Here is a 9,581-nt window from a genome sequence, read left to right on the forward strand (position 1 = left end):
GGTTTACAGATGGATCTTCCTGTGACAGATGAAACTAAAGTGACTGAGAAACCAGGGCCAAAACCCACGAGGAGCAAATTTTGTCAGGCATTTCCAAAATCATGTCTGTGTTTTCCTTGAGTACCTGTTATCTTTGCTTAGGACAGGGGACACGTGAAATATGATTTACAAGGGGCACTTTGACAGTGTCCCCCAGTAAAATTTGAAGACACGAGAGAGCTTTTTAAGCTCTTTAGGACTGGATTTTGCTGTTTCTCCATTTATAAACCCCACACGGAGCCCACACTCTCCCTGAGGATTTGCTGGGTTCTTTTCTCCCCCCAGGGTTTGTTGGTTCCTGTCAGCACTCAGATATAACCCTGAGAACATCCCACTTGAAAGTGAAGGATGCTCTACTGCAGTTGCAGGGGAGCAGAAACATCAGCCCCAGAATTGTTAAAGTTGGAAAAGACCTTAAAGGTCACCAAGTCCAACCACCACCACTGTGCTCACTGTGTCCCCTAGTGCCACCTCCACAGGTTTTTTGAACACTCCCAGTGATGGGGACTCCACACGGCCCTGGAAAGCCCATCCCAATGCTTTACAGCCCTTTTCATGAAGAAATTGTTCATAATATCCAAACTGAGTCTCCCATGGCACAGCTTGAGGCCGTTTCCTCAATCTGTGACTAAACAACAATTTTCCATCCAGCCCAGAGCTCCGAGTGTCACATCCAGGAATTCCTGGGACACCTCCAGGGATGGGCACCCCAACCCTCCCTGGGCAGCCCCTGCCAAGGCCTGACCCCCCTTTCCATGGGGAAATTCCTGTTGTGCCCACCCTGAGCCTGCCCTGGCCCAGCCTGAGGCCGTTCCCTCTGCTCCTGTCCCTGTTCCCTGGAGCACAGCCCGACCCCCCCGGCTGTCCCCTCCTGGCAGGAGCTGTGCAGAGCCACAAGGTCCCCCCTGAGCCTCCTTTGCTCCAGGCTGATCCTTGCAGAGCTCAGCTCGGGGCTGGGGCTGCTGGCAGAGCAGGAGTTGGAGGGAACAATCTGTTCCATCTGCATCTGTCGGAGCAGAGCACTTTGATCATTGCTCGTGGTTATTGGGAACTGGCCTGGCTGTTCCTTCTGAGCTCTGCAGCCAAATAATTCACCCTGCTGCAATACTGACTGGCACTCACTCCTCCGTCCTGATTTCTAGGAAATCATTTGTTATTCATAACGACTTGATGATTATTGGGAGTGAGATGATGCTCTCTGGAGAAAGGTGCCAGATTTCAACACTGCCAGAAATGTTCTCGTTCCTGCTGGGATTTGGATGTCAAACTGTCAGAAATCCTGCTCCACTCCAAGGTATGAGAGCAGATCTTCTTACCCACATGTGCAGAGGGACCCTTGTCCCAGTAACTGGATCACGCCAGAGCTCTGCTCCGCAGCAGTCAAACACCCAGATGAAAGCTGGAATAATTTTAGCACCAGAGATTTGGCTTTGACATTGATAAAAGCTAAAGGTTGCTGTTAAGCAGAGTTATCTGACTCAGAAAGCAGCAAGGAACCAACACTGTGGAACAAGTCTGCCTTGTTCCTCTCTGCCTTAATCCCCTTTTAATGGGAATTAAACCAAAAAAAGCAAGATTTTTTTTTTTTTTTTTTTTTTTTTTTTACTTTTGGGGAGGGGGTGATATCTTTCCTGTGATAAATGGGCAGAAAAAAACTTGTCAGCTCTTGGACACCCAGGCTTCTTTCACGTCTGCTTCCGTGTCTGAAAGTTTGTCTGAATTTTCTCCTGCTGCTTTTGGTCTAATTGAAGATTTTATCTGTCCTGACAAACCTCTCCTATCTTGTACTCTTTTGCCTCCTTATCTGTAGAACAACTTGCATTTAACAAGAACAAGAAACACGGGCATCCATACCTGGCATTCCTGAGAATAATAATGGCGCTTTCTAGACAAATACATTTTTGGATAAAGGGCTTTGCTTGGCCAAAGTCTGGTTCTCTAGACAAGACCAGCAAACCTTCTGTGGTGGCTTTGAGAAAACATCATTAATCAGCAGAGATTAGCAGTCAGCAAATTCCTTGTTCAGATAGAAACTCTGGGCTGTGAATGTGCCCATTCAGGGCTGGGGGGCTCAGCTCCTGGCAGGGCTGTGCCTCAGCACCTCCTCCTGCATCTTTCTAGAGCTCAGCAGCTGCTCAGAACCAGGATTTAAACCCCAATTAGAACCTGTGTAAAATCCCCCTTATTTAACTCCATCATGTCTAATAGGCTCATCTGGGATTGCCTTGCTTGTCTGGGCTCTTTTTTCAAACATCATCCTCTTTAAAATCCATTTAAATCCATTTCCAACAAAGCCCCTCTGTCTGAGGAGGTGCTGGGGGACAGGACAGGGCTGTGCTCAGCCCTTGGAGCCAGGTGAGGTCTCAGGGATGACAGGAATTCCCAGGCAGGTTGGGGTTGGGATCGTGCTGGGTTCATCCCCAGCAGGCTGGAGGGGACCTGGCTTTGGTCAGCTGGGTTTGGGTGGCACAGACGAGCTCTGCCAGCCTGGGAGCTGCCCTGGGAGCTGGCAAGGGGCCCTCAAAGCTGCAGTCTCATTTCTTCATGGAAAGGGCTGTCAAGCATTGGAACAGACTGTCAGGGGAGAGGGCAGTCCCCAGCCGTGGAGGGGCGGAAAAACCAGGTGGATGTGGCACTTGGGGACATGGGGCAGCGGCGGTACCTGGGATGTGATTCAGTGGTAGAACCTGTGGACATGGATCAGTGGTGGAGCCCGGGCACGTGGGTCAGTGGTGGCACTTGGGGACATGGGTCAGTGGTGGAGCCCAGGGACATGGGTCAGTGGTGGCACACAGGTCAGTGGTGCCACTTGGGTCAGTGGTGGCACCTGGGGACGTGGGTCAGTGTTGGCACTTGGGGACATGGGTCAGTTGTTCCACACAGGTCAGTGGTGGCGCTTGGGTCAGTGGTGGTCTTGGATGTGGTGGGGGAATGGTTGGACTGGACAATCCTAAAGGTCTTTTTGAGGATTCTAGGATTGTTGTCTCCCAAGAGGAGAAGGGGAACCCAAATCTTGACTCATTCAGCAGAACAAAGACCCAAATCTTGTGTAAATAAACCAGGGGGTAGAAGATCAGGAAGGTTTGCAAAGTGACAAAACTTGAGGACTGCAGTGATGCAAGATGAGCACAAACACCTTGGAGACTCCAAGGTTTCCTTCCTTCAGGTGGTGAAGGAGTGGGGCAGGAGGTGAGGGACCCACCGAGCCAGAGCTCGACTGGTTCCTGCAAAGGATCCTGGAAGGAAAGGACCCAGAAGGGCTGAGCAGGTCCTGGAGACTGGAGACCTCACGGGAGAGGGGACAATGTCCATGTGGAGTGGTGATTTGCTGTGGTGAAGCTGTGGTGGTGTCTCTGTGCAAACCAGGGTGGTGAGAAATGGGGAACTGAAAGGGTCAGGACTGGCACAGGCTGCCAGGGCAATGCTGGGGTCACCAGCCTTGGAAGTATTCAAAAAGCCACGTGGAGGTGGCACTTGGTGGTCTGGTTCAGTTGGGATTCAGTCAAACATTGCACCATGGAGTTCTTTTCCAATCTTAATGTCCCTGCAATTTTTTTGAAAGCCAAATTATTTAGATTTGGATATCCCTGCTTTCCCTTCTTGTCTTTTTAACTCCCCACCATGCAGATTTATAAAGTGGAAACAGCAGATCTTAGCTCTTCACACCTCCACAGGTGAGAACTGAAATGCAGAAGAACAGAAATTCCTTACAAGAGATTTTTCTTATTTCCTGCCCACTGAAACAGGGATTTAATTCAGCAACACCACCATAGGTGAGAACTGAAATGCAGAAGAACAGAAATTCCTTAAAAGAGATTTCTCTCTTTTCCTGCCCACTGAAACAGGGATTTAATTCAGCAATACCGTCATGAGAACAGAAATGCAGAAGTTCCTCACAAGTTATTTATCCCTTTTCCAGCCCACTGAAACAGGGATTTAACCCAGAACACCCCTACAGGTAGCAGAGCACCTGCACTGGAGATGAAGAAACCTCCCCAGCACCTCTCAGAGCCATGAGCTGGCTCAGAGATTTCCTTCCCACTGCACCCAATCCAGGCAGGAGTGGGAATGTCTCAGGGCCCCAGACTGATGGCAGGAAAAAGGGTTTTTAGGGAAATTAAATGCTAAATCGATTACACAGGCTTAGCTGCTTTCCTAGGGCTAAACGTGGAAACAGAAAAAACAAAGTGGTCTTAATGACTTAACTGAGCAAACATAACAAGAAAGTGATGAAATGTGAGGAAGATAAGACAGAATAAATAAAGAGAGTGAACAGGAGCTTGCTGTGCACGAGCAGCTCTGCAGCAGGGAGGAACCTATTACTCATCCTGTCACAGGTACAGCAGGTCTGGGGGCCCATCATAGAACACTGAGGGGTTTGTTCTGCCACTCGTGGAGAAGAAAGAAAAAAAATTGCAAAATCCTGAAAAAAAAATCTAAAAGAAAGTGAATGGGGTTCTCTTCTCTTTGCTGTAAAAAGAGCATTGGGATGGCAGTTCAAATTTGGTTCAAATTAGTTCTCTAGCTTCACAAAAAGTAATGAAATAATAAAAAAAAAGACCCTTTCAATAATGTTTTCTGAGGTCCACTGACAGCAGAGCAGTCCATGGAGGAGGAAATGAGGAGGTTTTTCCTTGGAAAACCAGGGCAGCAGTGGGGGTCAAGGTCTGACAATGGGAATTCCTGGTTTTCAGCTCATTGTCACAGGAGTGCTCCCCCTCAGCAGGGACGCAGAGATGATGACAGCTTTATTCTCTTTATTGCCCATCACAGGAGGAGGAGAAGCCAGGCCAGAGCATAGGGCTGTGCCTCAGGCCATGCTGCAGAGCCCAGGGGATTCCAACCCCCTTCCAGGGCTCTGCTTCACAGCTGCTGAGGGGCTTGGAGTGTTCAGAGCTCTCCAGCAGAAAATCACCTCTCACTCAGCTCCTGGCAATTCGTGATTGAAAGTGTCTGAGGCACACGCACATTCCTGCAGGAACTGAGCTCTAAATTGAATATTCCTGCTTATGTGGGTGAGATAAACCAGCCAGGGCTCTCCACCTGACCAAGCACCTATTTCTGCCTTTTTAACTGTCCTTGGACATTTTGCTGGTTCCCATTCAAGATGAAACTTCAATAAGGCAGAGAAAGGCACAGGGCAAAAAGGAGGAGCTTTTTCAGATCTTCATCCACAACAGGGAATGGCACAGATTCACCAGAGGTCTCCTCTCTCCCTGCCGTGGGAGAGAATTTCAGCATGACAGGAGTTAAGGAAAGGTCACTGTGGAGAAGGAAACCAGGTGAAATTCGTGTTGAGGAAAACCAGTTCTGCATTTCCTTGAAGTGTGGACAGTAGGCACAGGTGTCCTTTGGGGAAGGGAGATTTCCCCCAAAAGATAAAGACAATAAGAACAGTGTTGTTCCATTTTACCCCTTAAATATCTAAAAAGGAAGGAAGGAAGGAAGGAAGGAAGGAAGGAAGGAAGGAAGGAAGGAAGGAAGGAAGGAAGGAAGGAAGGAAGGAAGGAAGGAAGGAAGGAAGGAAGGAAGGAAGGAAGGAAGGAAGGAAGGAAGGAAGGAAGGAAGGAAGGAAGGAAGGAAGGAAGGAAGGAAGGAAGGAAGGAAGGAAGGAAGGAAGGAAGGAAGGAAGGAAGGAAGGAAGGAAGGAAGGAAGGAAGGAAGGAAGGAAGGAAGGAAGGAAGGAAGGAAGGAAGGAAGGAAGGAAGGAAGGAAGGAAGGAAGGAAGGAAGGAAGGAAGGAAGGAAGGAAGGAAGGAAGGAAGGAAGGAAGGAAGGAAATAGGGTCACTCAGCAGAGGAAGAAAGGAAAATTCTAAAACCAAAGCAAAAGCCCTGTGGGGATTCAGAAGGAGGAAGACCCCCAAAGTGTGTGAATTACTATATGACAAAAAGAAGACAAAAAATCCTGATTCCTTTTTACCCCAAAGATCCTGAGGGACCTCAGGTTTTGTGTCAGACACCCAAACTGCCTCACAGAGGAGTCCTTGCTGAAACGCAGAGGAACAGAAATTCCTTGCCCACTGAAACAGGGATTTAATTCAGCAAAACCACCATGGGTGAAAACTGAAATGCAGAAAAACAGAAGTTCTGATTCCACTTACAGTCCTGGTCCCCTGCTGGGACTCCTGGGCCACTTCTGCTCCCTTCCTCCTCACAGGGGACAAGGAGTCAGGAGAGATTTAACCAACCTCATCAGAGGCTAGAGTTTGCAAACCTTTCCATGGTTTCCTTCAGTGGAGTTATTTATGTGTACAAAATCCTGAGAGAAATGGGTCAGCCTGCTGGCCCAGCTCGCCCAGGGCTCTGTCTCTGCAGCAGCAGTGGCGTTGCTATTTCAGGAGAGCACAGAGCTGCTTTCTGCTGCCCACTACCCTCTGTTCACCCTTCAATGCTGCAGCAGAAATCCCTGACAGACATCCCTGCCCTGTCCCTTTAAATATGTGTTCAGGGACTTGCAGCCCAGGAATAAATCTAATAAATAAATCTAATTCTTTTCTGAGCCTGCTGACAACGGCTCCTGCACAGCCTGGAGTGGCAGTGACACCAATTTGATCCCCAGCAGGACAAGAATTGCTGTCTGAGTGAACACCAGTCCTCTGCCACTTCCACACTTCTTCTCCTGGAAGGTTTGGTCAACAACTCACATCAAATATTGCTGTGAATCTTCACAGAGCTGAACCCAGGACTGGAAACCTAAAAAAGCCCATCTCCTCTTCTCCTGTGTTTGTGCAATAGCACCCAACAGGATACTCTGGCCTTCCAAAAGGTTGGAAGTTGTTGGTTTTCCCAGCTTTTATAGAGATGGAGCGAGTGAGATGCATTTTAAAAGGTTTTATTTCATTATCAGTCTCGATGAATAGTGAAACACAAGAGATTTAAAGCTCAACACCATTTCATCAGAGGCTAAATGGATTTCAGCTTTCTGTATTTTTTGTAAAATTCTTTACAAATCCATTTCCCAGAGGGAGTGATGCCATGGGGGACGTTTTTGGGGAAGGAATGCATTTTTCCATGCATTCATTGGAAATGGTGTTGTTGTGTGGCTGCAGGTTGAGATCTGGCATTGGTGTCCCACAGTCAGCACCTGTATCTGCCTGCATAGAGGCAGAGAGATCTCCCAGGAAATACAGCCTAGGGAAGCACAGCACTGCTCCTCAGAAAGGTGATTTTGTCACTAATCAGAGCCAGCAGGGTGCCACACCTGAGTCCTTGTGAGAGACAGCACAGGAGCAGCAGGGAACAGCCAGGGCTAGGCCTGGTCTAAGTGGGAATGCCAAGGCAGCCAGGGACTGACTGCCCTTCTACTCTGGTGACACCTGGAGGGGCTCCCTAGAACAGAGGCCAGACAAGATTAAGAGAATAAAGTGGGTTTTTATTAAAAGCCTTCAACAGATACACCCTGGGCAGCCAAAGCCTCCCAGAGGCTGCACCCAAGATGGACCATGGGCATGAGTTTTTCAGACAATTATCAGTTTGGTCCATTTACATATCAGGGGTTAATCCTCCAATTACAGCCTCAGGTAATAAAGTCATTAACCCCCAGTTTGCTCCCCCAATTCACTTTTTTTTACACTTTTTGGGGCCTGAGTCTGTAGGGTGTCCTTGAGTTTCAGGCCCGGAGGAATTGTTTTATCTGACCAACATGTGAGGACAGTAACTGACACTCTATATGGAGTTTGGAGTTATACATTAATACAGTACAGGATCTGAGAAATAGAAAAGCTAAAACCTTAAGATATCACTGGGACAGCCTGGGACAGCCCCTCTGCTCCTGCCAGCCCATCAGTCTCTGCGGGTTGGTGATGTCACCCTGGCCCAAGCCTAGCAGTTTGAGGCAGGCTGATGCTGTCATTAGGATGAGCTGGTTATTCCCTGTGAAAATCCCAAATCCTGGCTGTATTTACCAAAGGAGGGATTGAAGGGACTGGCCCAGGGAGAGCCTGGCAGGTCAGGATCACGAGGTGCCTCCTGCCATCAGGGGCAGAGCTGGTGTGTCTGGGACCCTCCTTGGGTGTTTGTGGGATGGAGGAGCTAAGGAGAATCCTCAGCTTTGACCTGGCATCAAAGTCCTGCTGAATCTGTGACTCCAAATAAATCAAAGCACTTTGCTGTAGAGAAATAACCTTTCCACCTGCCAGGGCTGGGATCCAGCCCAACCGCACTCCCACTCAGGTTTGAAAAGAGCCAGAGTGTGGGAAATGATCCTTGCTTTCAAAAATTTAAAAGTCAAAAATACAACAGAAGACTGAATTGAGAAAATATTACAGCACCGGGAGCAGAGGATTTCCCCACCATGTGCTCACCCACACCATGGAGGTTTCCCCTTTTAACCCTTTGGCCCCCCCCAAAGTTCTGTCCATCGACTCCTCCTTCCCTGCCCAGGGCTGAGATCACTGCCTGACACCTTGACTGGGGCTCAGCTGTTGCCATGGTAACGAGTGACCCTCACAAATGTCCCAAACCCAGGGCACCCCTGGTAACAACACAAGGGGGTAAAACACAATTATAAATCTATAAAACTTCTCCTGACATAGATACAGGATATTTGCCTTTTAATTGTGAGAGTCACCCATGGCATTACTCATTTATCACACAGAGGATTTCTTTAGCGTGAGCCCTCAATGAGGCTCCTGCAGGCCATGAGTCACTGCTGCCACATTGCCATTATTATTATTAATTATTATTATTATTATCATTATCCTATTTTTATCACTTCTAGGAATCCACCAGCAAGTCATGGGGTGGAACTCCCAGTCAGGAATGAGCCTGTGGTCCCTGAGCAAGGCTGGGTTTGTCAGCTGTGCTTCCCTTTGGCTGTGTGAGTTCATGGAGAGCTGCCTGGCTCCTGAGGGAGACAAGAACAGGCTGTGTCTCCAGCCCAGCGCTGGTCATGCTATCCAATTACCTGGTAATTCATCTGGGAATTACTCGGTAATTGGGAAGATAATTACCAGGTAACCTGCGCCGACCTGCCCCAGATTCTGCCTGGGCAGTGTTTGCATGACACTGGCTGGGTAATTACAGAGCAGGTCGCTGGCTGGGGGAGCTCCGGGAAATAAAGGGATGCCTGAAGTGTGACTAAGAGGAATGCAGAGTTAAAGCTCCGAGGAATATTGGATGTCATCTGCCTTGACTCCTGGCCAAATCCAAACCATTCTGCTCTGCCCTCTGAACCTGCCCGTGTGAAATCCACATTTCTTTCACCTGCACTTGAGAGAAGCAGAATTTCTCTGTGGGGCTGTTGGTGGAGGGAACCACCCTGACCTCATCACCAGAGGGACCTGCCTGCAGCTCCCCACAGCAGATGAGAACCCCACAGCTCCTGTCAGGGCCTCAGCTGCTGCCCTTGTGCTGGTTTGAAAAGCCCCTCACGGCCTCTCACCTCCCCCTGCTCAGCAGCTGTGGTTCAGCAGAATCCCAGAGCCACTGAGGCTGGAAAAGAGCTCCACGAGCACCAAGTCCAGCCTTGAATCCTCTCATGCCCACTAAGCCATGGCATGGGGTGCCACCTCTGCATGGTTTCTGAACCCCTCCAGGGCTG

General features: G+C 49.0%; 1 long non-coding RNA gene across 1 annotated transcript in view; it reads left to right on the forward strand.

Annotated features, from left to right (window-relative positions):
* LOC135285716 (uncharacterized) overlaps window positions 1–8,959 on the forward strand; it is a 34,569-nt gene extending 25,610 nt beyond the window's left edge. The window contains exons 2-3 of the long non-coding RNA XR_010350444.1: window positions 1,182–1,333; window positions 8,760–8,959. This is a non-coding gene — a long non-coding RNA (uncharacterized LOC135285716). The remainder of the gene's footprint in view (window positions 1–1,181; window positions 1,334–8,759) is intronic.
* Window positions 8,960–9,581: the final 622 nt, after the last annotated feature.

The sequence above is a fragment of the Passer domesticus genome, chromosome 24, assembly GCF_036417665.1.
Source record: "Passer domesticus isolate bPasDom1 chromosome 24, bPasDom1.hap1, whole genome shotgun sequence".
Lineage (NCBI taxonomy): Eukaryota > Metazoa > Chordata > Aves > Passeriformes > Passeridae > Passer > Passer domesticus.